Here is a 15,978-nt window from a genome sequence, read left to right on the forward strand (position 1 = left end):
ACTTACATGCTGCAACACAAAGATGAATAAGAGCAGGACGCAAGGAGAGGTGTGCTTCACTGACCGTGCACGGATGACCCCTGACCTCCGCACATTGGGCAGCTGAAGAACAGAGGTCAGGGGTTATCAGGATACAAGCAGTGAAGCAGACCTTAACCCTTTATTCTGCTGCAGCCTGTAAGTGAAGTTTGTGTCACTTACATACTGCAGTACATAAGGGGTTAATGCAGTCTGTCAGGCTCTGGCTCAGGTCACTCCTCCAGAGACCTGTGACTCTTCCCTTCTGTGTGAGTCCCGGGGGCTGAAGGTGCATTGTAGTACAGGAGGCAGCCAGCACAGGGACACTGTCTGCCTGTGTGTGGGGCGATTGTGGCGACAGCAGAGGTGCCGGAGAGGAAAGATGGCGCTGTGGAGCAGCTACAGGTCAGAGCTGGAGGGGCCACCCCTTACTCCTTGTAGCTACCCAGTGCGGCCTGTAGGTGTCGCTGTGAGCGCTCATTGGGAGCGTTCACAGTGAAAGGGTCCTAGTAATAATAATAATAATAATAATAATAATAATATTTATTTGTATAGCGCCAACAGATTCCGCAGCGCTTATTTAAATATATATATAAATACATTACAGGTTATATATTAAATTATACAATGAATAAATTACAACAACAAATTAGAGACCTGCTCTCAAGAGCTTACAGGCTAGGATGACTGGGAGTAACTAGTGGGCACCTGGCAGACGCAGCTGCTGGTGCGGGGACAGAGGCTGGGGGTTGGGAGGTATGATGCACCTCCTGCATTCACAGTCATTATGGACATCAGCAGCACCGACCAGTAAGATGACAAGCACGCAGAAGAAGTGGTGAGGCATGCCACAGCGCAGTACAAGTGCCTCACCACAACTCCTCTTAGGGCTCAGCCACACTAGCCACACTTTTTTTAAGCGGAAAGAAAAATACTGCAAACAATATTTTTTTCTTCCATTCAAAAAACACAGATCTTGAATGGATTGCATGCAAACGGAGCACACTAATATAGCATGGGAGTCTAAGGGGATTTTAACAGATCCAACAATTTCCATTTTGACTACTCTAAAACGGAAATGGTAGACGGAATGGTGTCGGATGGTCAAACACTAATGTGAACATAGCCTTAGGCCCTTGGTTACAGTTGTAAAATGCTTTAAAGCTACATAAATCCAAATAGAGACAAGTATTCAGTAAGAAAACTAATCACACCCCATAACATGGCCTGGGATGCACATCCTCTGTGGCCCCAGCATAACAGGCAAAGACACTAAGATTGTTCCTATACTTTAACATTGGACTCTGCTAAATAGAAGCTTACCACATCCCTGTAGTAGCCGGTGACTATACACATAACCAGCAGCATGCCCTGTGCACTCACAGCCCTCATTGTGCTGTCTCTTCAGACCCACAACCTATACTGACACCAGAGAGCAGCAGCAGCTTATAAAGCCAATTGCTTAATGAATGTCGTCTTATAGGCCATGTGTGTCTCTGTAGTCACTGATGAAGGAGTTTATGGTCTGCTGGAGGTAACAGAAACTGCAAGGATGAGACAGGGGCCCACACTGTCAGAGGTGACTCCAGCCATTTTTAATTGCCAGATTAAAAAAAAAAAAATTTAAAAAAAAAATTTGTGGTGCGTTCACACCTACAGGATCTGCAGCTGATTTTCTGCAGCAGATTTCATTTAAATAACTGAACACAGCATCAAACCTGCTGCAGATCCTGTAGGTGTGAACACACCCTTAGGGTACAAACACTCACAGCAGATATGCAGCAGATCTGCAGCAGATTTGATGCTGTGCTCAGTTATTTAGATCTAATCTGCTGCGTATTTGTTGCGTATTTGCTGTGTATCGCAGCAGTAAATACGCTGCGTATACGGTGTGTGTGTTTATACCCTCATATGGACCCCATTAAAGTCAGGGTCTTTTGGGGTGTGTTCATGTCCATTGATGCAGCAGTCTGTTCAGTTTTGAAGAAACCACTGACACAGTGTGAACCTGTCCTAGGGCAGCACCTGGTTTACATATGGTGCACATTGCTCCAGTTGTTAGGCCAAGCATAAGGCTGGAATCACACATGGCAGTTTTTGTGCCAAAACCAGAAGTAGATTCAAATAGGATGGAAAATATAATGGGAGGACTTGTACTTCTCTTTTCTGTTGGATCCTCTTCTGGTTTTGGCACAAAAACTGCAGTGGTAGTTTGAAAAAAAACTACCATGTGTGAATCCAGCCTCAAAAACAGATACCAAAAACCCATTTATAAAGAATATCAAGTGCACTGAGATCTATGGGAGATTATTTCCCTGTACAGACCCTCATAGATACTGTGTACGCAGGCCAGTGTTTGATATAGCATTTATTAATGTGGCTAATTACATCCCAAAGCATTAGGTAATTTCTATCTTTTTTCTTATATTATGCTACAATTCTGGATGAAGATCATTTTGAGGATGTTGCAATATTAAATTTTTCCCACAGGTGGGGCTATCGCTCTTAACTTGTAATGTAGTGAGCTAAGAACGTAACCTTTGCTTAGTATGGGATGACTAAACTACAAGCAGTCTGTTCTTTCTCCCCCAGCAGGAGGCTATGTGCACCTACATAAGCCACACTCTCTTTCCAGCTATATCTCCTGATCACAGCTAAGACCCACTGTGATCAATGACTTTTGACACACCTGATGACGTTAATGACAGGTCTTTGTCTTTTTTTTTTACACAGAAAAATAATCTGACAGATTATCTGCCAAAGATTTGAAGCCAAAGCCAGAAACAGACTATAAACAGAGATCAGGTCATAAAGAAAAGCCTGAGATTTCTTCTCTTTTCAAATCCATTCCTGGCTTTGGCTTAAAATCTTTGGCAGATAATCTCTCAGATAATCTTACTGTGTAAATGGACCCTTATGGTGCGTTTACACAGACAGGTTTATCTGACAGATTTTGGAAGCCAAAGCTAGGAGTGGATTTGAAAAGAGGAGCAATCTCAGTCTTTCCTTTATGACCTGTTCTCGGTTTATAGTCTGTTCCTGGCTTTGGCTTCAAAGATCTGTCAGATAAATCTCTCTGTGTAAACGCACCATTAGCCTTCTAAATTATGGGGAAGATTTATCAAACATGGTGTAAAGTAAAACTGCCGCAGTTGCCCCTAGCAACCAATCAGATCCCACTTTTCATTTTCCAACGAGTCTGTGAGGAATGAAAGGTGGAATCTGATTGGTTGCTAGGGGCAACTGAGCCAGTGTCACTTTACACCATGTTTGATAAATCTCCTCCTATGTATCTATGTGTTGCCTCAATATAATGTGACTACATGTGACTACGGCAACTACTTGCCAACAATCTTAACGGCAGGATAATAAAAACAGGGCTAAAAAGTTTTACTGTTTTTTTAATTCTTGAGTCATTGGTTGTTGTGTGATTTGTTTTTTTTTAAAGGGAACTATCAGCAGGTTAGCCAAATCTATTGCGCACAGGGCGCTGAGAATAAAGGTATGTTTCTTACATTTATCCTCTGCAGTCTTAACCCCTTAGGGTACAAACACTTTTGACATATCCGAGTTTCTCGCTGCGGATCCCGTCCCTGTTTACTCACTGGCAGACCAAATCGCAGCAGGAGTTTGTTCGCAGCCCGCCCCGTTATTAGGGGAGGGAATTTTTTTATTAATAAAAAAAAAAAAAATTTACTTTATTTTTTACTTTAACTAGAAGTTCCCCAATGGATCAGTGGTCCATTGCGCCGGGCTGCTGTAGCCTGGAATAATGTGTTGCCGAGCCGGGATCAATGTCAGAGCGACGCTTAGGCCCGGCCAGAAGAACTGATCTAACCACCCCCCCCCTCCCCCGTCCCACTAGAGACAAGGGACACTGGGAGCAGAGCATTTAAATGCAGCTGTCGGGTTTAATAGCTGCATTTAAATGCTAAGCCGCGGTGCCAATGGGACCTGCATCGGCTAATAGAAGCGCACCCTGGCTGAGTCACCATGTAGCCCCAGCTATTTCTTTGTGGTGGAATCTGATTGGTTTCTAGGGGCAACTAAGACAATTCTACTTTACACCAGTTTCATAAATCTCCCCCTATGTTTGATCTCCTCCATGGTATGTGAACAGCCTAAAATTGACAGGCTTCCATCAAGCTTGTCAAACCTGTGTTTTTGTTTTTCTTTTAACAGGACGGAAAATTGTAGACTATTTTTTTTTCTATCAGATTCGTTTTTGAATAATGCAAGTCTATGGCAACAGGATTCTGCCAGATAGGTCTCCTTTTGAATTGTTTTGAATTAAAAAATAATAATCTTGCAATTTATTTAAAAAAAGGCTAAATTAATAATAAAAAAAAAAGTTTGAAAATAGATGCACACTGATACTAATGGATCTAACAAAAAAACTGTAAAATGCCTCCTGTAAGAAAAAAAACAACAAAACCTATATTCCAACAGGATACAACATGTGATGTGAACAGGCACTAACATCACTTCATTCGGGTACTTTTTAAATACTAGTTAGACACAAGCCGTTTACGAACCGTCCTCTTGTTGCCGCTCTGTAGACACAATTCTCACCAAACCTAAAGTTCAACTAAATAATAAAAAATATTCAGTGACTCGCGGCCAATGTCAGATGTGGCTATTCGCTTGTCCTGACATAATGATTCCTCGCCCGGCCATTGTTGGCTTCTAGTTTCTGCTGAACATCCCTCCACCAGAATCTTTTTAGCATGATTCAAACTATATAATATTTAATATTGCACAAAAATATATAGAGATAGGAAATTTTCAGAACTCCTAGAACATGTCTATATGCTGCTACGGCGGGGATATTCACTGTATCATTAATACATTGCTTATATAATGTTATATTACATATGATTCGTAATTGCTGCACCAAGCCTGTAGTCACTGTGTATTGTAAATGCTGATTGTCTTGCATGACGATAGGTCGTCTGGGATAAAATATTACACAAGACAAAATAAAATTTTCTCCATTGAGTCACTGCAGTAACATGCTGGCGTACACACTGTGACTTTATTACATTAGCTATGCAGAATTATAATAATCATAATAAGAACATAACAAACAAAGTATACTTACCTGTCCTTGTGCCCTTTACCCCACTCTCGGGTCTCGTTGACAGCTGCAGCTTTTCCAGCTGCAATGTTAGGTACCTGGCTGGGCGAATGCCCGCTCAGCCAATCAGTAACATAGATTTCGTCTGCAAATGACAGTGAGTGGCCATCAGCGAGACCCTGGAGCAGCTCTACAGAGGCACGAGGACTGGTAAGTTATTTCTCTTATTTCTCTTTTAAAGTTTGTTGGCAGGTGAATAGCGTCAGTTTACTTTTCCCTTGTCCCTATCATTTTGCTCGCACAACAGGACGTTCCTGGCTTTGACTCAAAATATTGCTTGATCCCAGCGTAAGACAATTATCGGACCATTTCGACATTGTGTACCGGATGAATATGGGTAGGTAGTTGTCCCTCCCTTTCATCACATTTATCCTCTTATGTAAAGTAGCAGATTAGAATAATTATTGAATCAATTATAAGTCTGTGAAAAAAATGTAATCAAGGCATATTATATTGGGAAATACCGTAGTGTATGGCCTATGGCTGTGTGTATGTTTCTACTAGAGTTGAGCGAATCTACGGCAGGAATTAAGTGAATTGCTTTGTTCCTGTCTGTATTCGCCTCATCAGGCTGCGGGCTTTGAAGTCTGCTCAACTCTGTGCTGCTCCTCTCCGGCTGCAGTGTCGGACTTGGGTATCTGTGGCCCACCATAGGAAATGATCCTGGCGGACCACCAATGAAGATCCTGTAAGAAACAATATGTCAGTCAATGTTGGTGAAGGTTCTAAAGCTGGATGCCCACCGGAGGATCCTGTGGCGCGCCAGTCTAACACTGCCCGGGGCTGGGAAAAGATGGATCCAGTCCTGCGAACTATGGGGTTTCATCGAGAAAAGTTGGCCGTAATGATCATTAGTTGCAGCTGTCATTTTCAATAGACAGCTGCCTTTTACCAATAAAGCCGGCCCGGTCCCAAAGTGGGAACATAGCCTATGGCTGTATCCATGTTTTGCAAGACTCCTTGGGGCAGCAACCAACTTTTCTAGCCACTGGGAGTAAAATGCTGAGCATTTGGGTTTGGAGAACATTGCCGTCAGTTTGGCAAGTCAGCTCAACACTATAAATAAGTAGATTCCAGTATGTAGGTAGATTGCCCATCCTAGTTGGTTGGTAGGTTTTCTAAAATACAATAGTTAGTATATTTTTCCCATTAAGTATCCTTTGATCCAGCAATACTGAGAACCAAGCCATACAGTGCTGGCTTCCTTATCCCACATATGAGCCCACACAGAGCCTACTTGTACAGGGGGCGTGGCTTTTTAGAAAAGGCAGGGCTTGCATTCAAATATGGGCACTAAAAATTGTAATTTTATAGCAAACAGTTGGTCTTAACATAAAATGAACTGCGACTGAGAAAATACATTAAAAACCAACAAAGAAAACATACAAATGAGTACCCCTTGATAAAGGTTGTTCACCGAAACGTGCGTTGGGGTGGGGGCAACTGTCCGGCTGGTACATCACCTCCATTTGGGTAAGATAATACATTTTGTATGATTATTTTTATGATGGAGTTGGTTTAGGGTGGGTTTATGGTAGTATACCTATGAATTGTATTTTATCCCTGACCATCTCTCCACACATTGCCTGACAGTAGCACCCCTCATTTGTATGTTTTCTTTGTTGGTTTTTAATGTATTTTCTCAGTCGCAGTTCACTGTATAGTACAATTCTCTATGTATGTGTTTTTTTATGTAATAAAGTATTCTTTGTATGGTAATAAGTTATGGAGGTTCAGTTGTTTCTTTATAGGTGTGGTGCTTGTAACTAGAACCCAGTGATATTAGACCAATACTATATCCCCTTCTCAGGATAATAATACATATAGTCTGTAGTGTAGGGGAGATCTGCTACATCTCTGTTTGTGTGCACTTAACATAAAATGGAAATTTTGAAAAAAAAAATTCTCAAAAAAATATGTTTAACATAAAAAGTTGGTTTAAACAATAGGTTGTTTTCTGATCTCACCTTACCTTTAATTGAGACAAGCTTTGGTTTATAAAGATGTTACCTCAAGGAGAGAATTCTGCTTTCCTTTAAAAACAAAAAAAAGTTCTACTTTCCGGGTAGGGGTAGGGTAAGGGTAGGCTTTGAAAAAGGAAAATGTATCCAGCATGTTTCAGTAAAACTTTTGCTTTGCTTTAATTTAATTTAATATCAGGCTTTGCAGTAGTTTGCTGAGTTCAGCAGCACAGGACATCTCCAAAGCTACTGCGTATGTCCAAGAGACATTCTTTTCATTGGCAGAGAGCTACATATTTAAGCAATCTGTGCACCAAAGAACCAGCGAAATTAAAGGTATATACGCACCTAAGAACGCCCCCCCAATAGCATGCTGAATCTGATTTCAAGTCCATTTGACATTAGTAGCGATTATAGAGATGAGCTGGATCCAGTACTGGGTGAAGTTTCCGAGGACTGGATCCAGCTTTTCCAGGTACCTGGGGCGGAACAGCATGGACTTCAAAAGCAGCAAGCTAATAAGCAGTTTGCTGAGCTAATGAAGCCATTCACTTTGTACTGTAAATTCGCTCATCCCTAGTGGGGAATGTACACAAAGTCTCTGACTGCGTGTACTTTTGCAGCTTCTTAGCTTAGGATCACTAAGTTAGGAGTACCTCTTCACATTCAATATAATGGTGCATGGAAGCTCTTTGATCTTGACTCACAAAGCAAAGAACCAGATTATGGGATTAATTTAACATTAGGTGGCATCGGATACAGCCATCCCAACATTCTGTAGTGTGTTATACAATGATTCATGCCTGCGTCACACAAGGAGGACGTTCTTTGCCCATTGACCAGTTACCATAGATCACCTTGCTTACCATCTCAGGCTTCTGAGAAACATACTTGTTTAATTTTTGATGAAAAAGGGTTGAGTGGTGCAGAGACCCAGAGGAGAACATAAACTGGTAGAAGAACTGGGGATACTGCAAACATGGTAGACTTTGCTACAGTATGTGGTGCACCACAGCTCTGCCAGTAAGGCTTGTCTTGTCTGATTCTGTTGTGGGCTGACATATAGGTGAGGGGCCCCACAGGTGTTGGTCTAAGGCCCCCTTCACACGTCCGGAAAATCTGTCCGGATTTCCTATCAGGAAATCCGGACGGATTTCCGGACTCATAGACTAACATTAGACACGGACACCCTTCCGGATTTTTCCGTAAGGGTGTCCGTTCCGGAAAATAGGACCGGATTTTTTAGATCCTGTCCTATTTTCGTCCGGAAATCCGGCACGGACGCCCCCATAGAAGTCTATGGGAGCGCCGGAATCACGGGCATTTTCCTGATGTATATCAGGAAAGTGCCCGCGATTCCGGACTGGTAGAGAGCCAGCCCCGGCCGCCGTCCGATCACCCGCACACCCCCATCCCCCCCGCACCGCACCGCACACGCTGCCCGGCACTACAGATCCCCCCCCCCCGCCGCCGCCGCCGCCGCATCTGACCCTCTCAACCCCCCCGCCCCCGCCCCCCACCCCCCGGGAACTCACCACCGGGCCGGCCGCCGGATGCTCCAGTACCTCCGCCGCGACCCCGCCGCCACCCCCGCCCCCGCCGCCCCCGCCGCCCCCGCCGCCGCATCTGACCCTCCCCCCCCCCCCCCCCCCGGGAACTCACCACCAGGCCGCCCGCCGGATGCTCCGCACCTCCGACCGCCGCCGCTGCCCGGATCTCAGCACTGCACTCTGACCCGGACCCCAACCTCGCGGCCCCGACAGAGCAGGATCCGGGACAGGTGAGATTAGGGCTACTACTCCCACCATGCTCTGCTGGCAGGCCATGATGGGAGTTGTAGTTCTGCAGCCTGTGGCCATCCAGGTTGCAGAAGTACAACTCCCATCATGGCTCTGCTGGCAGGCCATGATGGGAGTTGTAGTTCTGCAGCCTGTGGCCATCCAGGTTGCAGAAGTACAACTCCCATCATGGCTCTGCTGGCAGGCCATGATGGGAGTTGTAGTTCTGCAGCCTGTGGCCATCCAGGTTGCAGAAGTACAACTCCCATCATGGCTCTGCTGGTAGGCCATGATGGGAGTTGTAGTTCTGCAGCCTGATTTATGTTGGCATACTAGACAATATTATCTCATCAGGAAATCCTGAAGGTTTTTCCTGATGGTTTCCTGATGGTAAAAACGGATTACTGTCAGGAAATCCTGATACTATCCTGATGACATTTAAGGTCTCCTGATCAGGATTTCCTGACAGTAAAAACTGACACGGACGTGTGAAGGGGGCCTAAGTGTCCCGGTGCACATCCTGCTAGTGTTCTGATCGATAGTAAGTTGCAGTTAAATGGACACTGTCATTAAAAACAACTTTCTTTATTTGGACATGGGCCTCAACATTTAACATATTTGTAATTCACTTTATTTAAAAAAAAAAAAAAAACACACTAGGTGTCACTGTCTGCCTGTTGTGAATAGATATTTGTCTATGACAACTGCAGGGCTTGTATAAAATACAGGAAGTGGGGGCAGGATATTCAGAGCTCTGTCCTCTCCTGTGCTGTCAATCACAGTGTAGTGAGACCGGCAGCAGAATTCTTCAAGTATTGTGAACATGATGATTAGGCTGGGTTCACACTGCGTTTTTGCAGTCCGTTTTACGTATCCATTTTTTAAATGGTTACTTTTAATCTAGACCAAAACATAGCCAACTACGTTTTTGTGTATGCTTAAAAAATAAATCAGTTTTGTATCGTTTTTTTTTCATCCATTTTTTTCGCCGTAATGTTAAACTGACTGCAAAAATGTAGTGTGAGCCTAGCCTTAGGCATTTATTTATTTACTTTTCTTTACATATTTAACATATTTGTAATTCCCTTAATGAAAGAAACATTTTATTTTCTGTGTGTAATTTAAAGTTATAATATTGAACACAAGGTGTCACTGTTTCTGCTCCTCTGCCTGTTGTGAATAGGTATGTCTATGACAACTTTAGGGCTTGGATGCAATAGAGGAAGTGGGGGTGGGACATTCAAAGCTGTCCTGTGCGGTCAATCACAGTGCAGTGAGCCCAGCAGCAGAGTTCAAGTATTGTGAGCATGATTAGGCTGGGTTCATACCAGTCCGTTTAACATATCCATTTTTAAATGTTTACTTTTAATCTAGACAAAAACGTGACCAACCACATTTTGTGCACGCGAAAAAAATTAGTTTTGTATCAGTTTTTTCATAGAACATATACGTTAGTCTGACTGCAAAAAAGCAGTGTGAGCCTAGCCTTACGCATTTATTTTTCTATAGACCACTGAAAATGTATTTGTACATACGTACCAAGAAGTGGTGTGGGGGTCCACTGTATTGGAGTTGACTTTTTTTTTTTTTTTTTTTTTTTTACTCCCTAACTTTGCACTCTCCAGTAACACTGGCGGCAAATTGAGCATAAGTCACGCTCAGGCACCCCAAGATCTATCCACTTCACCTATAGATTATAGACTGTAGACTATACACTGTCTATATAGTTTTTGCTGCTACCACCTTCCTTTATTACTAACAAAATCAAATAAAATTGTCAGGAAGGACACTGAATGTAAAGTATGTATAGGATTACCTTCAGCAGTCCACTTATCACTGCTATCTACAGTTTCCGATTACAGTTTCTTATCTCTTCAGGGTATGTGAAGGGAGAAACAGAAAACTTCCAATTTACAATGGCGGAAATTGTCCGTCTTTTGGGGGCTAGGATAAAATGTATTGATCGCAGTCTCCACTTATTAAGCTGACCCCTCAGGTTGTGAACACCCATCTATTCTTAGGAACCATACACTCCTTAGGCTGGGTGCAGGTCACCGCCTACCTCTGGCTTATTGGCTGATAGCTGATTGGCCAGGAATACTATAAACCGGGTCAGACAACTCATCATTAAAGTGAATGTACCACTTTGCCTGCAGAATCTTTTTTTCTTATATGATCTGGTTGGTGGCGCGGTCTATTTTTATCAAATTGCCTCCCTGTTCCTGCCATCCGCACCTTTTCCTCCATCTGCAATTAGGCCTGCTCAGTGCACTGGAAGCTGGCCAAGTGCGCCGATATTGGTAAACTGGGAGATGCTGGGCCCACCCTAAGTGCACCGAGCAGGCCTAAATTCAGATAAAGAAACCGGAACAGATGGCGTTAAACGGACAGCAGTTTGAAGGATAGACCACAATCAACGTGACTGTGCAGACCGGGTGATATGAAAAAAATATTTCCGTGTGCTAAATTCTATCAGTAGGGGGCACTAGCATACCACTTTTAAGTTTTGACCAGTCCAGGTGAACCCCTGACCTCTCTAGGCCAATACTTTTTTTTTTTTTTTTTTACACCCATTTTATTGCAGGGGTCAAAGAGGATATCTGTTTTTGCCTTACTTATCAGCCCAACATTATCAAAACGTAAAATACACTAGTGTGGCTTGTATACAGAGGGGCAATAAATGCTTGTAAAGTATACAGAGGTTTCCAGCACGGAAAAGGGGGGGGGGGGGGAGATAAACACAGGAGGTAATAAACTTGAGTAGTGTTGTGTTAGTGGGGGGAAGGCATAGTAAGCCTTACCTGCTTACTATATACCATGGCTTATAGAATAGTTTAAGAAGCATGGTCAATAATTTTTTTTTTGTGTGTTATGACTTTCATGTTCTCCAGTCATTAAGCATTAAATAAAAAAACAAAGGTTACCTTTACCGTGGTGTATGGAAAAAATAAATGCATAATCATGCTTACAATACTCTAAAAAGTCTTCTGCTGGGCTCACTGCACTGCGATTGACAGCACAGGAGAGAACCGAGCTCTGAATGCCCCACCCACACTTCCTGTATTTTGTTCAAGCCCTGCAGTTCTTAGGCAAAGGAGGCAGAGACACAGAAAAAGCGACACCTAGTGGCCAATTTTATAACTTTGACGTACATACAGAAAGCATTTTAGCGTGTGGGTGTGTGTGTGTGAATTACAAATATGTTAGATGTTGATGCTTCTGCTCAAATGTGCAAAGTTCTTTTAATGATAGTGTCCATTTAATGTGATGCATGTATAACCATAAAATGATGTTTGAAGCTGAGCATTACGCTTCGCAAACAGCACATTCATTATAAACCATTAATTATAGTTTTTGGAAAGGTTCTAAATTCTCCATGATGACTGATGCCATCTCTAGTGTTACCTGTTTTTGTGCCTGACACTTTTTCTAAAACTCTTAAGAAAAAACAAGTATTTAAAACAAGTTAAAAAAGGGGTATTCACCTAAGAGCTAAAAATGAAATGCTCCCAAACCTAGTTGGTCTTACTCACCAAGCCCCCCTGAGTATTTTGAGCCATCTCCTTTCTTTCTAGCTGCTGCTATTCCTGAGGTACCAGTTTTTCTACTGTCCATAGCTGCTGTAGGGAAACAGGGGAAGAGACATAAGCTACTGCTTCTGGTTAGTCCTTTTTTTTAGTAGTGGTTCCTAAAGTGTGGATCATGACCCCCTGGGGGTTATATATAGTCCTCTTCTGCATATTTTAGTAAGTGTCTGGTGGGGGTGGGGGGGAGAGGGTTGTTAAAGGGGTATTTAACGCTAACATTTTCAAATTTTGCTGCCCATCGTAAAACTAACAATTCATTACATTTTTTTATTTTCTATTCAGTCTCTTTCCCCCAGTTCTGTGCTGCTGCTTTCTGCTGAAGACACCAAAAAAACTGTGTGTGAGCCTTTCCTTGTAATTATTGTTAGTCTGAGGTCAAGTTGCTGATGAACTCACTGTGATAAAGGCTATATTCGCAGGTCCATTGTTTTGTCCGCAATTGCGGACAGAACATAGAATGAATAGTATTCAGTGGCCACGTTCACATGTCCGTACGTGTGTACGGGGCCGCGATCTGTGCCGCAAAAAAAAGGACATGTTGTAATGCGGACCTCATTTTGGGGCATGGATCGCTACACTAATGAAGTGGCAATGTAGTGCTCTGTGAAGCACGGAGCACTACAGATGCACATTCGAAGTGCAGGCCGCAGCCGCGGGTCCGTGGTCACGGACTGCACTACAGATGTGTGAATATAGTCTAACTCTACCAGCATTACAAAGTTGCAGACAGGGACTTGTTTACATCTGCCGTCTCGGGAGGGAGGGGGAGATTGAGTGAAAAGCTCACACACTGTTTTTTGTGTCTTCAGCAGAAAGCAGCAGCTGAGAACTGGGGGGAGGAGGCTGAATAGATAATAAGTATGGAAGGAATTGTTAGTCTCACAATGCAGCAATATATGAAAAGTTATGTTTGAGCAGAATACCCCTTTAAATCTTGTTGTAGACAGGCGGGGGAAGGAATGGGCAGTTCACTGTTGCGCCAATCAGAGGACTGCTTTCTTCATTGGTTCTCACTTACTGAGTGTAAACTGGACCTGTATGCACCAATCATTACAGGCCTCTCTGACAGTGGAGTGAGCAACAGACTGTGTGTGCTGTGCAAAACACCACCAATATCCTGCAAAGGATAACAAGAAGGAGAGAGGCAGTATACAGGAGTGGAGAGGCAGTATACAGGAGGAACAATGCCTTACACCCAGAGTGTTGTGTAAGCTCGGTATACAGAGATTATTTGTCTATTGTATCTTCTCCTTATGGGTTAAGATAAGGTGTACAAAGAATCAACATGATCACCAGGCTCCTACAAATTCCATCAATAAGACAATGATCAATCTCCAAACATGATAACCCAACGAACAATATATCAGGTATTAGTGATACAATGAACAATATACCAGAACATTAGTCACAGATACTGATATCAAAATGCTAGTTAAATAACTAGATAAGAAAGGCCGTAATAATCTCTGAGTACTAAGGAAGTCCATACTAATCTATAGTACAGCTCAAAATCAATTACAAAGCTTGGTTCCAACTGTGTGAATTGGGTAACTTATAAATGAACAAGAGTTAATACAGCTGTAAAGCTACAGTGATTATGATACAACTATAGTGGATTCCATAGTATAGTCACATAAACACATTAGTCCTAGCAGTACAGCTGTATACTGGAAGACAGAATATTAGACGCAATATACAGGAGGCAGTATACAGGGGGACAGGCTGTATAGAGGCAGGATACTGGAGGGCAAAAGATGAGACGCCGTATACAGGAGGACAGGAGTATAGAGGCAGAAAGCAGAAGGACAGGGATGTAGACTCTATACAGTAGGGTAGGTATTTATGGGCAGTAAGCAGTAGGAATGAATATACACCATAGACAGGATTACAGAAGAATAGATGTCATATACAGTAATATAGAGGCAGTAGTAGTGCTACAGTAGTAGTAGGAGGTAGGTCAAAAAGTTTGGGAACCACTGCTCTACAGTATCTTAACCTCATTCTGGATTTACAGTTATACTGCTTAGTACTGCTGTGTAATGTCTGCCATGCTAGTCTTTCCTTACGTAGCCCTTATGTAGCTGAGCTCAGAAAACTGACAATTCATTGTACTGTATATACCATTTTTTTTTATGATGTTAATATTGTTAAACAGTAATTTATTAAAAACCTATTCTATAAAACAGAAAACTGAGGGTTTTATAATGTTGTTCCTTATCTTCTCTCATATGGCAACTTATTCAGAAATGACAGCAACATGAACAGCATTGCTATAAACCCATAAAAGTGTTAAAACAAACATGGCAATGCATAAAATGATTTTATGTTCTTATAGTTACCAGTGTCCCAGCATGTAAAAGAGGATTTAAAGACATGAGTTCCCATTGCATAAGCTATAAGAATATATCATTATATTTTTACAAATGTTTATAACTAGAATTATGACACTTACTGATACAGTTCTTAGAAGATTTGGAAAACTCCGCACCCTAAACAGTCTACACAGCGCTTCTATCCTAAACATGGCTGCTACAGGACACACTCCTAAACATACAGATTGTGAGCCCCAGAGGGGACAAAGACCAGGATGTTGATGAGATTTATGATGATTGATATTGATTGATGATGAATTATTATTATTTTATTTTTTTTATTATTTCTTGAATATGAATAATTGTAAAGTTAAGAATTTGGGTTCTAATAATCTGTATGCCCTAAGTTGTAGGAAAAGATCTGGGTGCACTTGTAGATGACTTGTAGGAGATGTTACTGTATGTCTCAGTGAAGCACTTCCAGTATAATGGGAAGATCGGGAACCGACCTCTCTTACTACGTGTAGCACGGCCTGATGGCTGGCACCTTGTGCTCTGGTGGCGATCCTAGGGGGTCTGGCCCCAATCTTGTCTTCCTTTGTAGGCAGCAAGCCTCCCACATCTTTGTGTGAGCTTTGCTGTGCGATCCACTGACGGAGGCTTCCCCTTCAGCATCAGATAATACTGATGATCCCCTACAAAAGTTTCCTATGGGCACAGACAAAAATGTCTGTAAAAAGAACAATAAAATTTTTTTGAAAAAAAGAAAACCTCCCATAGTAAAAATCAAAGGGGTTATCCACCTAAGAGCTAAAAAAATGAAATGCTAGCTGGTCTTACTCACCAAGTCCCCTTGAGTATTTTGAGCCATCTTCTGTTTATCTAGCTGCTGCCATTCCTGAGTAACGGTGGGTTCACATTGAGGAATTCTCGCGGATAAACTCAGCGGAATTCCGCTGGCTGTACGCGCTCACGGACGCGCGCCTTTCCGCCGGCTCCATAGACACCATTCTATGGGCCGGCTGATTCCGCATTCTGCCAAAAGAATTGACATGTCAGTTCTTTCGGCGGAATCAGCCGGCCCATAGAATGGTGTCTATGAAGCCGGCGGAAAGGCGCATGTCCGTGAGCGCGTACAGCCACCGGAATTCCGCTGAGTTTATCCGCGAGAATTCCTTAATGTGG

The sequence above is a fragment of the Dendropsophus ebraccatus genome, chromosome 14 (assembly GCF_027789765.1).
Source record: "Dendropsophus ebraccatus isolate aDenEbr1 chromosome 14, aDenEbr1.pat, whole genome shotgun sequence".
NCBI classification, from domain to species: domain Eukaryota; kingdom Metazoa; phylum Chordata; class Amphibia; order Anura; family Hylidae; genus Dendropsophus; species Dendropsophus ebraccatus.